Source organism: Colias croceus, chromosome 16, assembly GCF_905220415.1.
Source record: "Colias croceus chromosome 16, ilColCroc2.1".
NCBI classification, from domain to species: Eukaryota; Metazoa; Arthropoda; class Insecta; order Lepidoptera; family Pieridae; genus Colias; species Colias croceus.
The window spans coordinates 9,815,087-9,828,458 of NC_059552.1; positions in this window are offsets into that span (position 1 = coordinate 9,815,087).

Consider the following 13,372-nt stretch of genomic DNA (forward strand, 5'->3'; position numbering starts at 1 on the left):
GATGAAACTAACTTATATGCAGTACAGAAAAACCCTGCAGTATCTTTCAATATTACTGTTGGGGAGTTAAAAAAATTCATAGGTATTCTTTTATTTATGTCAGTGGAGCAATTCCCTAGTGTACGCTCATACTGGCATTCCAAGTTTGGGTACGATCCTGTAAAGAGCGCGATGCCTGTAAATCGGTTTGAGATGATTAGGAGCTACTTACATTTCAACGATAATAATAAACATCTTCCGCGAGACGATTCCGATCACGATCGCCTTCATAAGATTCGGCCGGTGATAGAACAGCTAAATACGACATTTTCATCAGTTGCAATAGACCAACGACTTTCTATTGATGAGCAGATGTGTTCCACTAAAATTGCACATTTCCTCAAGCAATATTTACCAAATAAGCCTCACAAATGGGGCTATAAGCTTTTTGTTCTCTGTAATCTTATGGGATATGCTTACAGATTTGAGATCTATTCTGGACAAGAAGAAAAAAAAGACAAACCAGCCGATGAACCTGATCTAGGAATAACAAATAACGTCGTTATACGTTTGGCGAGAGCTATACCAAGGATGAACAATCATATTGTATTCTTCGATAACTTTTACACGTCCCTGCCTTTGGTAAATTATTTGAATAAACAGGGTATACAATGTGTCGGAACTATTCAGCAAAACAGGCTACCGAATTGTCGACTCCCTGATAAAAAGGAACTTATGAAAACTTCTGTTCCGAGAGGCACATATTATGAACGCGTTGCCCATTCAAATGGAGTAGACTTTTCGGCCACTGTGTGGAAAGATAATAAAGTCGTCACTCTTTTATCGACTTACGTTGGCGCCGAGCCTGTTGGAAAAGTATCAAGATACGACAAGAAAGCTAAACAAAAAATTGAAATCGCTTGTCCCAAAATTGTGCAAAATTCAAATTTTAATTCAAAATTCAAAATTCAAATTCAAATTCAAATTGCTTTATTTGCAGAATGTAGAATACAGATGTTTGTAGATACAGATAATATAAATCCTTAAACATTCTGCTCGTAGTTGAGCGTGCAAATATATTATAAACTACATTATACAATATTATATACCACAGCACTTATAGATACACTTATATAAAAAAATATATTATTAATTTATGTCCAGATATGATATCCATTAATTTTAAATTTCTATTTTTAATTTGTCAAGTCACTTATATAATAAAATTGCTTTGTAATTAGCCAGTTTATTAACCTCGTCCGGAATATATGTACGGGTAATTCTTTAAAATCGTCTGGTATTTTATTGAATATTGTAATGCTTCTAAAAATTATACTATTTTTCGCAGTATTTATTCTACACGTCGGAAAATAAAGTTTGTTTTGATGTCTGGTCATAATTTGAGTATTAATTTCTCCTTTTTTCGTGTAATACTCGGGGTGCTTTCTTACAAATAAGCATACATCTCTAATATACATACATGTCAATGTTAATATACGAAGCTTAGCAAATATGGGTCTACAGCTGTCTCTTTGTCTCAATCCTACTATGGCCCGTACGCATTTTTTTTGCGCTATAAACACCTTTTGTCTATCACAAGATTGCCCCCATAATATAAGTCCATATGAGAGGATTGATGACACATATGCATGGTAAGCATTGAGGGCGGCCTCCATGGACACTGTGTTCCTGAGTCGTCTTATGACATAAACAAATCGGTTTATCTTGTCACATATGTATTCAATGTGCACATTCCATTTTAAATTTTCGTCCAAATGGATACCCAGAAACTTGTAGCTTTTTACCTGTTCTATGGTTTTGTTTTCATAATCAACTTTTAATTCGATTGGTCGAGTATTTTTAGTGCAAAATTGGATCACTTTAGTTTTGTCAAAGTTGATTTGGAGGTTATTGCTTTTTAACCACCCTACTATATCACATAATGCTTTACCTATTTCTAATTTGTAAGAAGTATTCCTTGCGTTGCCTTTCACAATAAGTGTGGTATCATCAGCGAATAAAACTGTTTTATGTTTGGTTATGTTTGGCAGGTCGTTTATATACATGAGAAATAGAAATGGGCCGAGAATACTGCCCTGTGGCACTCCGGAGCTATTGAACCTTCTACTGGATTTATATATAATTTTATTTTTGTTAACACATTTTACTAGTTCGACATATTGCTCCCTTTCTCTGAGATAGTTTTCAATCCATTCATTCGCTTTGCCTCTGATCCCATATTTCGCTAGTTTATATAAAAGCAAATTATGGTCTACAAAATCAAACGCTTTACTCATGTCCAGGAATACAGCTGTCGCAGCATTCTTTTCAATAAAGGCTTGAATAACTTCTTTTACTAAGTCAAAACAAGCTAAGGATGTTGAACTGTTTTTTCTGAAGCCAAATTGTTGTCTAGTTAATAATTTATTCATGTTTACGAAATTTTTTAGTCTTTCTACTACCACCTTCTCAAAGATTTTTGAAAACACAGGTATTAATGATATGGGTCTATAATTCTTTATATCAGAGGGATCCCCTTTTTTATACAAAGGTTTTACTACTGCGGTTTTTAGAATAGTAGGGAATATTCCTTGTTCCATAGATAAATTTATCAAGAAAGATAGTGGCCTAGCTATACATTTACTTGATACTTTCAATATCTTTGTACAGATTCCATCGGATCCTACTGCATTTGTATTTTTTAGTGATTGAATTATTTTAGAGACTTCTTCAACGCTAGTTGGGGTCAAAAACATTGAATTTAAATTTTCATAGGTCATTGTTTTTTTAATGTCTGTCATATTGAATTGGAAGTTCGTCTGATTAGTCATGTCAATGAAATAATTATTGAATTGTTCGCAAATGTCATTAATTGAGGAATACACAATATTATTTATTTTAATCTCACCTATTTCTTGTGTATTACTGACTTCATTGATGTTATTTGATATCATTTTCCATAAAGCTTGGCCTTTATTCTTATTTTTGAGTATGTACTTAGCACTTTGTATTCTTTTAGATTTGAAAATACACTTTTTTAATATATGTGTATACTTCTTGTAATTTTTCCATTTGTTCTTTTTATTATTATTTGAATATAAATAGTTTAAGTACAAGTATCGTTTCCGTACACAACATTTTCTTAAGCCCTTCGTTATCCAGTTTATGTTTGTTTTGTTTGTACTTATTTTTATCTTAATATATGGAAAACATAAATTATAAAATAAAGAATATAATTCATGGAATGCTCTGAAACACTCATTTATATCGTTCGATTCGTATATTTCCGAGAAAGTCAATGATGATATACAGTCATTAAATTTATTTATATTATATTTGCAGTAGTCTCTCCTTATTTCAAACCAATGTGAATTTGTTTTTTTTTTACTGATATTTATTTTTACAAGTTGCGCCGTTTCATGGTCTGAAAGGCCAAGATGAATAACCTCTGCCATTACCCCTCTTTTTATATTGGTAGCTATCTGGTCTAAGCATGCTCCCTGTCTTGTCGGTGTCTTTATGTGACATTCAATATTAAAATTTTTTAGCAATGTATTTAGTTCATACGATAGCTTAGTATTTTTTAGTACATCAATATTCCAGTCCCCACACAATATTACCTTTTTATTGTTAACTAAAATAACTTGTAATAAATCTTGGAGCCTTTCAACAAAAATGTTAATATTAAGTCCGGGTACTCTATATATACAGATAACTATCGTGTTTAAGTGTTTTAGATAAATTCCACAACATTCAAAATATAAATCACAGGAATAATCCTTTAAGTAGTCTAAATTAGTGCATGGAATATCTTGTTTCACTAATATGCAAGTTCCTCCCCTTTTTTGCTTTCGTGAATATGATGAACGCACTTTATAGCCTGGTAGTTGAAGTAGTCGTTCATTTCCCATTTTTATAAAGGTTTCACACAAACATATGATATCTATCTGTGAAGTTGTATTTAATTGTGAAATTGCAAGATATAATTCTTCTGATTTACTAGTGGCGCCAGCTATATTTTGATGCAGAATTGTTAGATAATTTGTTTTAGGAACGAAAAAGCTCATTATTTTCTGCTGGATATTCTGGTGGTGTACTTTTTGATGTATTATTAGTCTTATTTATTATTTTATTAAGATTTTCTTTTTTACTCATAGTGAAATAATAAGGAATTGTGCCTTTTTTTATTTTAGAGTAGCTCAAATTATTTTGTACATTTTGTAGTGTACATTGTTCTTTCAGTTTTTTGGCAATATGTTTAATATTTAAATATATTTTTTTGTACTCAATACTGTCAATTTCGATATTCAATTTATTAGTTAAGTTTTCCAAATAATTTAATCCATAATTATAGTATTTGTAATTTCCATCAATATTGATATAGGTACAATTTGTATGTCCTCTTAAAAATAATTTTAATTGTTCATTTAGTAATTTTTCATTTAAATAACGATTTTGTTTCACATTTAATACAAATATTTTATTGTTTTTCAATTTACATATAAAAGAAAGTAACCCTGATATTAAGTTGTATGGATTTTTATCATTTGAACCTATTCCCAATACTATTACATCTTCTTGGTTGATAGATTGAATTAACTTTTCACAATTATTTAATATTTCCTGGCTAGTAGCATAGGGTTTCGTTAGGCCAAATACCTCATATCTGTCGTTCCATTCATATCTCCTTTTGTTGTGCATACAAATTGATAGGTTTTTAGTGCGTTCATCGCCTATTATCACAATTTTACGTTTTTGGTGGTTCGTGCTGACATCTGTTGTGATAAGTTTGTTTTCAGTATTACATTTGTTAATGCAGGTAGAACGATTATTATTCATATTATCTTGAATGATCATTTGTGTTGCGTTTATACAGTATTTCATGGTGTTTTCATTCGGTTGTGTAATTTTTTCTTGAGAAAGTTTTTGTTCTGTGCAAGTAAACATATTTTTCTTTATTTTCGGATAAGTGTTGTGTATAAAATTGTTGTTGAAGCGCTTCAAAGGTGAGTGTCTTGGTGTCTTAAAACTTATATTCAACATTTGTTTTTTTAAAGGCGTTATATTTAATGTTTTGCAGGATTTATTCAATTGATTGGAGTTAACTATTAAATTTTTCAAAAAGTCTATATTTTTTTCGTTTTGTCGCAATTTCATTTTTAGGTTATAATATTCCTCTGTAAGGCTTTTAATTGAATCTTGCGTTGACGTAAGTTGCGTTTTTAATTGATTTAGGTTTTGAGTCTCCTTATATATTACAGATATGTCGGATGTTGACTGTAGATTTGTAGAAAAATCTGAAGAGCTTGAGTTTGATAAACATGATGATATAGATTCATTTAATATAATATCTTGAAGGTTAGTTTCGGATTTTTGCTTTCGGAGTGGCTTTTTTCTCAGGGTTATATTATCCATATTTATTTCGTAAAGTTATAGGATCAATTTAATTAATATAATTTAGCATTAGTTTCTAATAAATGAAAATCTTTATATACGGTACTTGCTTGTCGCTAGATGTCGTTTATTGCAATTTTATCTTGCAATCAGCTGAGTCTTTTTCTTATGTCATTACACGTCAAATTTGTACGTTAATATAATATGAAATCTTCTTTGAAATAACTTACGTTTTTTACCTGAAAGGTTCTTGGGTTGATGTTATTTTGGTTTAAATATTTACTTTGCTGCGTACTTTTATCTCTTATATTATTAATAAGTGGTTAAGCCAATATAGAATGTTATGTATTCCTCTTCTTACTGTCGTTCTTTTTATTACTATATTTTTCCCTTTGATCGTGTCTTCTTCACATAGATAACATTTGTACTATATATTTATAACTTATATAATCCTTTAAACACTTTTTTTCCTAGTTTTGAGCACTTTATCTATTTTTAAAACTTTAAAATAAACTGAGCCGATTTTACGCATAGCACTAGCGCCATCTGCAAGAGTACAATATGCAAGCAAGAGTACAATATGCATATGGGAGGAGTCGATCTAATGGACAGCTTTTTAGGACGCTATCGAATTCGAGTAAAGAGCCGGAAATGGTATTTACGCTTATTTTATCATCTACTGGACCTCACTACAATCAACTCATGGGTGCTTATGAAAAAAAATCTAATTGCTAAAGGTGTCACAAAAAAGCAGCTGCCTAATCTTGGGGAGTTTCGTAATTGTTTGGCTGACACACTGTGTAATATAGGTATGTCTGGAGGTAGTAAAAGAGGGCGCCCTAGTACTTCCTCTCTAGAACGCGACCTTCAAATAAAAAGGCAGAAAGGTCCGCAACATCCGCTCCCGTCAAAAGATGTGCGCGTAGATGGATTCGAACATTGGCCTGTATTTGCGAATCGATTACGGTGCAAGATGCCCAATTGTAAGGGCACCACACAATGGTCGTGTACCAAATGTAATGTACCGTTGTGTCTAAATCAGAGAAACAACTGTTTCAAAGATTTTCATTCACTGCAGTAAGCCTAATTCCATAATTAGGCTAATTCTAATTCTAATAGCATAGTACTTAGGCTACATTATTATTATTAACTGTAATGCATAGTGATGTAGATCTACATCAGTAAGTTTTTTTTATAAAAATATACTTTTTGCAAAATAAATATTTTTTTCTTTATTTTTCCCTTTATCTATGTTTAATTACCTACCTGTTTCAATTTATGGTATTTAAAAAGGAAAAATCATGCATTTAAGGGTTAATCTGTGAATATCAATACGGTTTTTTATACTATTTGTCGAAATCACGTCGAAATTAACATAGCGCCATCTATGTTTGAACATGAGTAATATTATAGTTTTCATTTTAGAGTAATTTTACAAGATGTCGCTACATTCTGCGCTGCATAAAATAAAAAATGAAAATCTATTTCTCTGTAAACTCAGGCACATAAAAGAATGTTGCAAATCGTTAAATAAACGAAAAATCGGTAGGTAAACATACATAAAAAAAAATATTATAATATGAACACAGAAATTTCTATCTTTTTTTAGGTCGGTTTAAAAAAAATAAAAAAATGGAAAAACTATAGGTATGTTACATAATACATAGGTACGTAGTACCTACGTACCTACACTATTTTTTCCCCTTTTAGTGTTTTCATTAAAAAAATATGGTATCAGTGTTAATATTTAATATTATAATGTCGGCAAATAAGACTGCATCAACTATTAAAATAATTTTTGGTAAGTTAATATTATATTTTTTCTACATTGAGAATTGAGATACCTAGTGATAGATACCTTTCAGGCTTCAGTTTTTTTGCCAATTTAATATTTATCTTAGTTCATTATTAAAAAGACAAAAACATTACAATGCATTTAGAAATTAAAGACTTTTTTAACGGATTTTAAACGCGATTTATTCATTATATTATTTTCCCGACGTTTCGAACACGTCTTTACAGCGAGCGTGGTCATGGGGAGACATTACAATGCATTTCATAAATAGCCAAGTACAACATAATTATTATGATTTTTATTTCAAATACAAGTGTAGTCGAATATTGAATTTGTTTTTTGTTTAATTTTTATATTTTAAGTTCACGTTTAGGTAGTTACGATTGTAATACAAAACACAAAATAAAAGTCCCTTTTATATTATAACAAATAAAACCACCAAAAGAATATTTTTTTCGTACATTTCAATTGCCTAAGCCCTAAACTCTAAAGCATAAAGAAGACAAAAATTAATTGCGCCGAAGAATGAGGAAATTTGGGTCGTCTCGGCGTCAAATAAACGCTTCAGTCTGTTTCCATTATTACAGTTTCTTTGTTGGAACTTGGAAACACTGGGTATAATAGCTTGTTACTGAAGTTATTTATGAGTAGAGTTACGATGATTAAGACGTGACGTAATTGTAATATAATTAACGGGAAAAAGGATTGTTTTATAAGTAAATACCTATGGCCTAATGATTCTTTTATGCTAAAGTGTTGAGCGATACAATTTTTTTTTAGTTCAAACTTAGGTATTTTTAAACTAAAGTCTACATTACATTTTCAGAGTGACATGAGCAATTTTTTTTTCTCCCGTCAATCCAGGATAATCTAAAAACTTAAATCAATAAAAAAATCTCGATTCATTTTTGTCAGACATTCAAGCAACAAGTCAAATGAATGTATTGTTTCAGTAAAATTGAACGGTTCCCGTGCGTTGTTCAATTTCGATTTATATTCAAATTCGAATTTGAATATCGATGAAATTGCGATATATTTTATAACTTTTTTTAAGTCGATTAGGATTATCTTTTGTTAATTGGCCCTTACCATGTGATATTATTATTTGTACATTATTTGTATTTAAAATTACACCAAAACTGTTTTAAATACCTAGTGTAGATAAGGAAATGACAAACATCCAATGATCTTATGTTCGTTGTTTTGCAATTTCAATAATGAAAAAAAAATGGGTTTGAACACTCATTTATTACGATTAAATATTTAGTAATTAGTAACTACCTATTAATCCTATTATTATTTATTATTTAAAACCACAACATTCACGCTCGCAGAAAAATGATAACTGTATACACTGCAACTGTAGGTAATATTAAAAAGACCCGGCAAAAGTTGATTTTCCACGACTTAGCTTAGCTAGCTATTATGTATAAGTTAGCTAGCTAGCTTACCGCCCGCGGCTTCGCCCGCTTTGTCTCAAACCTAATAAATTATACACTAAAACCTTCATATTGAATCACTCTATGTATTAAAAAAAAACACATCAAAATCCGTTGCGTAGTTTTAAAGATTTAAGCATACAAATGGATATAGGGACAGAGAAAGCGACTTTGTGTTATACTATGTAGTGATGATGATATACACGAGATGTACCTAAGGTTGTTAATTCCAATATCTATTATCGAATGTCAATACAACCGAACAATATGTCTGGAACGTTCTCTGCAAGAGTTCAATTGAAAATGCATTGAATTTATACCATTATAACGTTGAGAATACTGTTTGCACATTAAAGTGAAATAAGTGTATTGTAGTACCTATTTGAAAGATTCTGAAAGCCTTTGATATTTTATAGATTTTGAAAAATATATCTATCCCTTCCTTTAACTGTTCATACTAGTATACCGTCCATTGTGTGTATAATTGTTTAATTGTACCTCCCGAACAGTTGTACATAATTTTCCCACAATTTATAAGTTCATTACGTATTGCAGTTTTATTTACCTATATTCTATCAAGATGATAATAAATGATAATAAACACAAACTGTCAAGAGCTTTTCTACTCCGAAATAAGCGAACTTAAATCTCACAAAATATAATATATCACACAAAACTCCATTACTTAATTAAACTCTAACAAATATGTATATTGTATAGTAGGTAGGTATGCAACTGTGCTAACTCCGAGATTGTGCATTCATCTTGCTTCAAGATAATGTAAATTTAACTTGAGAAGTGCATTTTTCCCGGCATCCTTAAAGACGTAGCCCGGGCATGTTTATAAGTACACTGCTTAATCTTTAAAATGGTTCTATTATATTTCTTTGGAAGCTGTGTACTTAAAGTGGCCTGTATATGAAATGTTTAGGTTTTTGTACTAGAGCATTAGTCGGATCCAAGCTACTAGGTACCTATAGCTGTTTGTTATGTTAATGTATAGTTTGAATCCAAAATTTACCGAAAAAACCGTCTTGTCCGATGAATTTGATATTTTTTTGATTTTATGGCATTGAAATGCTAGATCCTGCCTCGTGATCGAGTTTTCTCTATTATTTATAAATTTAAGTCTTGTCCGATTTTTATGATTTTTTTATATTAAATACCTACCTCCTTACTCCTTATAGGGCGAATATTCTCCCCCTAAGTCATAATGGTGACTGACAAAACTACACTCATCGGGTCAGCTTAGTTGTAATTTGTAAACACCAAATTTATTAATAACTCTCGATAGAGTGGTCTATTTAAACTCGAAACCGCATCATTTTAATTACATCTACGGTATAGTTAATTAACTTTATACGTGCGGTTTGTAACAATTAGTACAGCATTTTGTAGAAATATAATTATGATATAAATTTATTTTCATCTATACATATAATAAATCTGTAGAAGGGTCAATTCTGTACATTGAAAATATTGAAAAAATAAATAGCAGGGGGTGTTACTGGATCAATACCAAACCCAAATATGTGATTAAAAAAATTTTTGTCTGTCTGTCTGTCTGTCTGTCTGTCTGTCTGTCTGTCTGTCTGTCTGTCTGTATGTGAAGGCATCACGTGAAAACTAGCGGTTCGATTTCGATGAAACTTGGTATAATTATACCTTATTATCCTGGGCGTAAAATAGGATACTTTTTATCCTGGAAAAATACGTAGAAAAAAATTAATCTTAATTTTTCAGTTTTATCCATAGACGTTGTTCCGTAGAACCGCGAACACACGTTGTGTATATTATTATAGGCCTAGCCGTATTTGGGAATTGGATCCAATAGATATTTATAAGATTTTATTGTCAGAGGTACCTACTCAAAATGGAGAAATAAACCATCCACGCGAAGACCGACATCCGCGCGGACGGAGTCGCGGGCGGAAGCTAGTTATTGAATAAAATTATGGAAAAGTGAACTAGCTTTACTTTACCCTCGGTTTCGACTTAAAAAATCACAGACAGTAACTTTCAACATCTTTCATTGTTAACTCTTACTAACTTGAAATCTTTTGTTCGTAAAAATTTTATGAAAAAAATATCAATAAAATTTCATCTAAACGTGTGGTTTTTTTTTTCGTTAAAAATCGACAGATTAAGAGACAATTATTCAATTTATTTATTCACTCTTCTAATTCTATTTAATTCCGTTAGAATAAAAAGATTGTAATAAGAGAATTGAAATAATAACGACCCCTTTTGGGTACCTACATCATCATCGTACGCGGTTTACAATCTTAGTATTTGCGATCCAATTAGGTATCCCAAAAGACATTAAATATGGAAGCAATCCACTGAATAGTGTTGATTTATATGAAAGAGCAGTGATATTTGCTCTGAAATATAGCCTAAGCCTAGTCTAGCAAATTAACCCTTGAAATTGACTAGAGATGTTGATTGAGGCACTTATGAGATTAGGCACACAGGGATAGTAATTGCTATGACTTAGTTATATATGCTTAGTATTTGTATGAAATTGTTAAGTAATAAGACGTTTCTGAATCTCAATAAAAATTTGCATTGAATGTTGTTATTGTAAAATCTTGAGCCACTGAATCTTAAGATTATTATTGTAACCATAGAATAATAACTTAATAGTAAATGCGTGTTTAGTGATATTAGTTCAATTTTTACCTAAATAAATTATGATAAAAATGTTAGATGTTACAGAGAAAGATTTACTTACAAATGACACAGGTGGTACTTAGCATCATTAATGCACTAGAATTTATTTTATGTTATATAACTATATTTTATTATTAGGGACACTTTAGACTTACGCGTCTTTTGTCTGGTTGGGCTCTGAAAACCAGCGCTATGCCGACCATACCGGTGCGGCATAGCATGTGCTGAGTTGTTATTTTCTATAGTGTTTAAGAGTGCTTTTGTTATTGTTTTTTTATATGGTGGTGGTACATTGGTGATCCTAATAAATGTATTTTATTCTTATTCTTATTCTAGCATATCACTAGATATTGGCTAGTGAAACTAGCAAAGAATATGTTAATGACTTTGATGGGGATGGTATTGGCGTTATGAAAGTTGGTCCAGCTAATTAGAATGGTGCTGATGATGATATTGCTCATAGTAATGACAATACTGATAATAGTATAATTAATGATACTGAAATCTAAAACCGGCTACTCACCTACCTGCATTAGGGCCAATATTGGAAAAATCTCCGTTGGTCAACGGTCGGAGCAATTTCAGTTCTCTAAATTGCCCCAGCTTGCCTATACATTACAATTTACATTTAAGGGTCCAATTTCAATATCGCCCCTGCTGCAGGTACGTGAGTAGCCGGTTTAAACTACCATACTTTTTATATACTAATGCAAGTAAAGTCGCAGTCTGAATATAATTTAAAACACTGCTATAACCATTATTTGCAGTATTATCAATTTGAAGCCGCAATGTGTGGAAATAGGAAATATTTTCCAAACTTTGTATGTCACAGCAGATTCACTATTATTACAGCTCTCGGAAGTTATCCATTTGCTTTGTGGATAATAAATAATATTACTTTACTCCGCGATGAGCTGTATTGAAGAAAACTTTGTAAGGCAAGATTTATTGGCTCAAATCATGTTCTAATTGAAGCGTATTTATGTTTGTTTTGTGAGAACTTTTCCACATTACTTTCTATGTAATTTCTGGTTTATCTGTACTTATTCGTTTCTTTTAAGTGATTCAGAAAGCAATCTGGTGCTAATAAACATAGTTAGAACCTTATTATGATTAGACCACTTGTATTAAGTTCTTCTCATGTCAAACTTACCATCGATCTATCAAGAAAAGAATAATATCTGTGAACTTACATTAATTTTAATTGCTACTTATAACTCTGATTTCTATCAATTTAAGTTTTACAATCCAATAATATCAATGGTACGTACTTGTTGATTCCGGGGACGAACTACCCTTTCATAGACAAGGCAAATTTTTATTATGTGATCGTCGTTTCTTCGTAGATTAAAACAAATGATTTTAATTACTACATATTATTATATTACATTACTTATATACTTTTATTATTGACTAGCTTTCCGCCGGCGGCTCCGCCCGCGGTTTCAAAGAAAAACTCGCATAGTTCCCGTTCCCGTGGAATTTCCGGAATAAAACCTATCCGATATTACTCGTGGATAATGTAGCTTTCAAATGGTGAAAGAATTTTTAAAATCGGTCCAGTAGTTAATGAGCCTATTCATTACAATCAAACAAACAAACAAAGTTTTTCTCTTTATAATATTAGTGTAGATTAGTAATTGATCTTCTAAGTTGTAGAGTCCTTGTGAACAGCGTTAAATTAAATAGGTTTCGTCTTTACCATTTGCCTAAACTAATTGTTTCTCGCAATTGTAAACAATATGTAGGTATATACCTACATTCAGTGGTATACCTACGAGCATGCGCAGACAGGCCATTCAATAACAGCGAATTGTATAGAATACATCCATCCAAATAGTTATTTCACGCATTTTCATCTCGGATTATTATCCGGGGAATTGTGTGCTAAGAAATTGCTATTACTGGTATTTTTATGTTTCCTTTTATAGATTGTATGAAAGATATATTTTATTTACGTCGATGCTTTTGGAAATAGTGACGTAGGATGTTTTTATTGTGCTTACCTATCTTTTCAAAAATTTAGTTTTTTTTTCTCGTTTTGACGTTTTCGATTTACGTCGCGTCGTTAGCTAATCTTCCAGTAAATTTA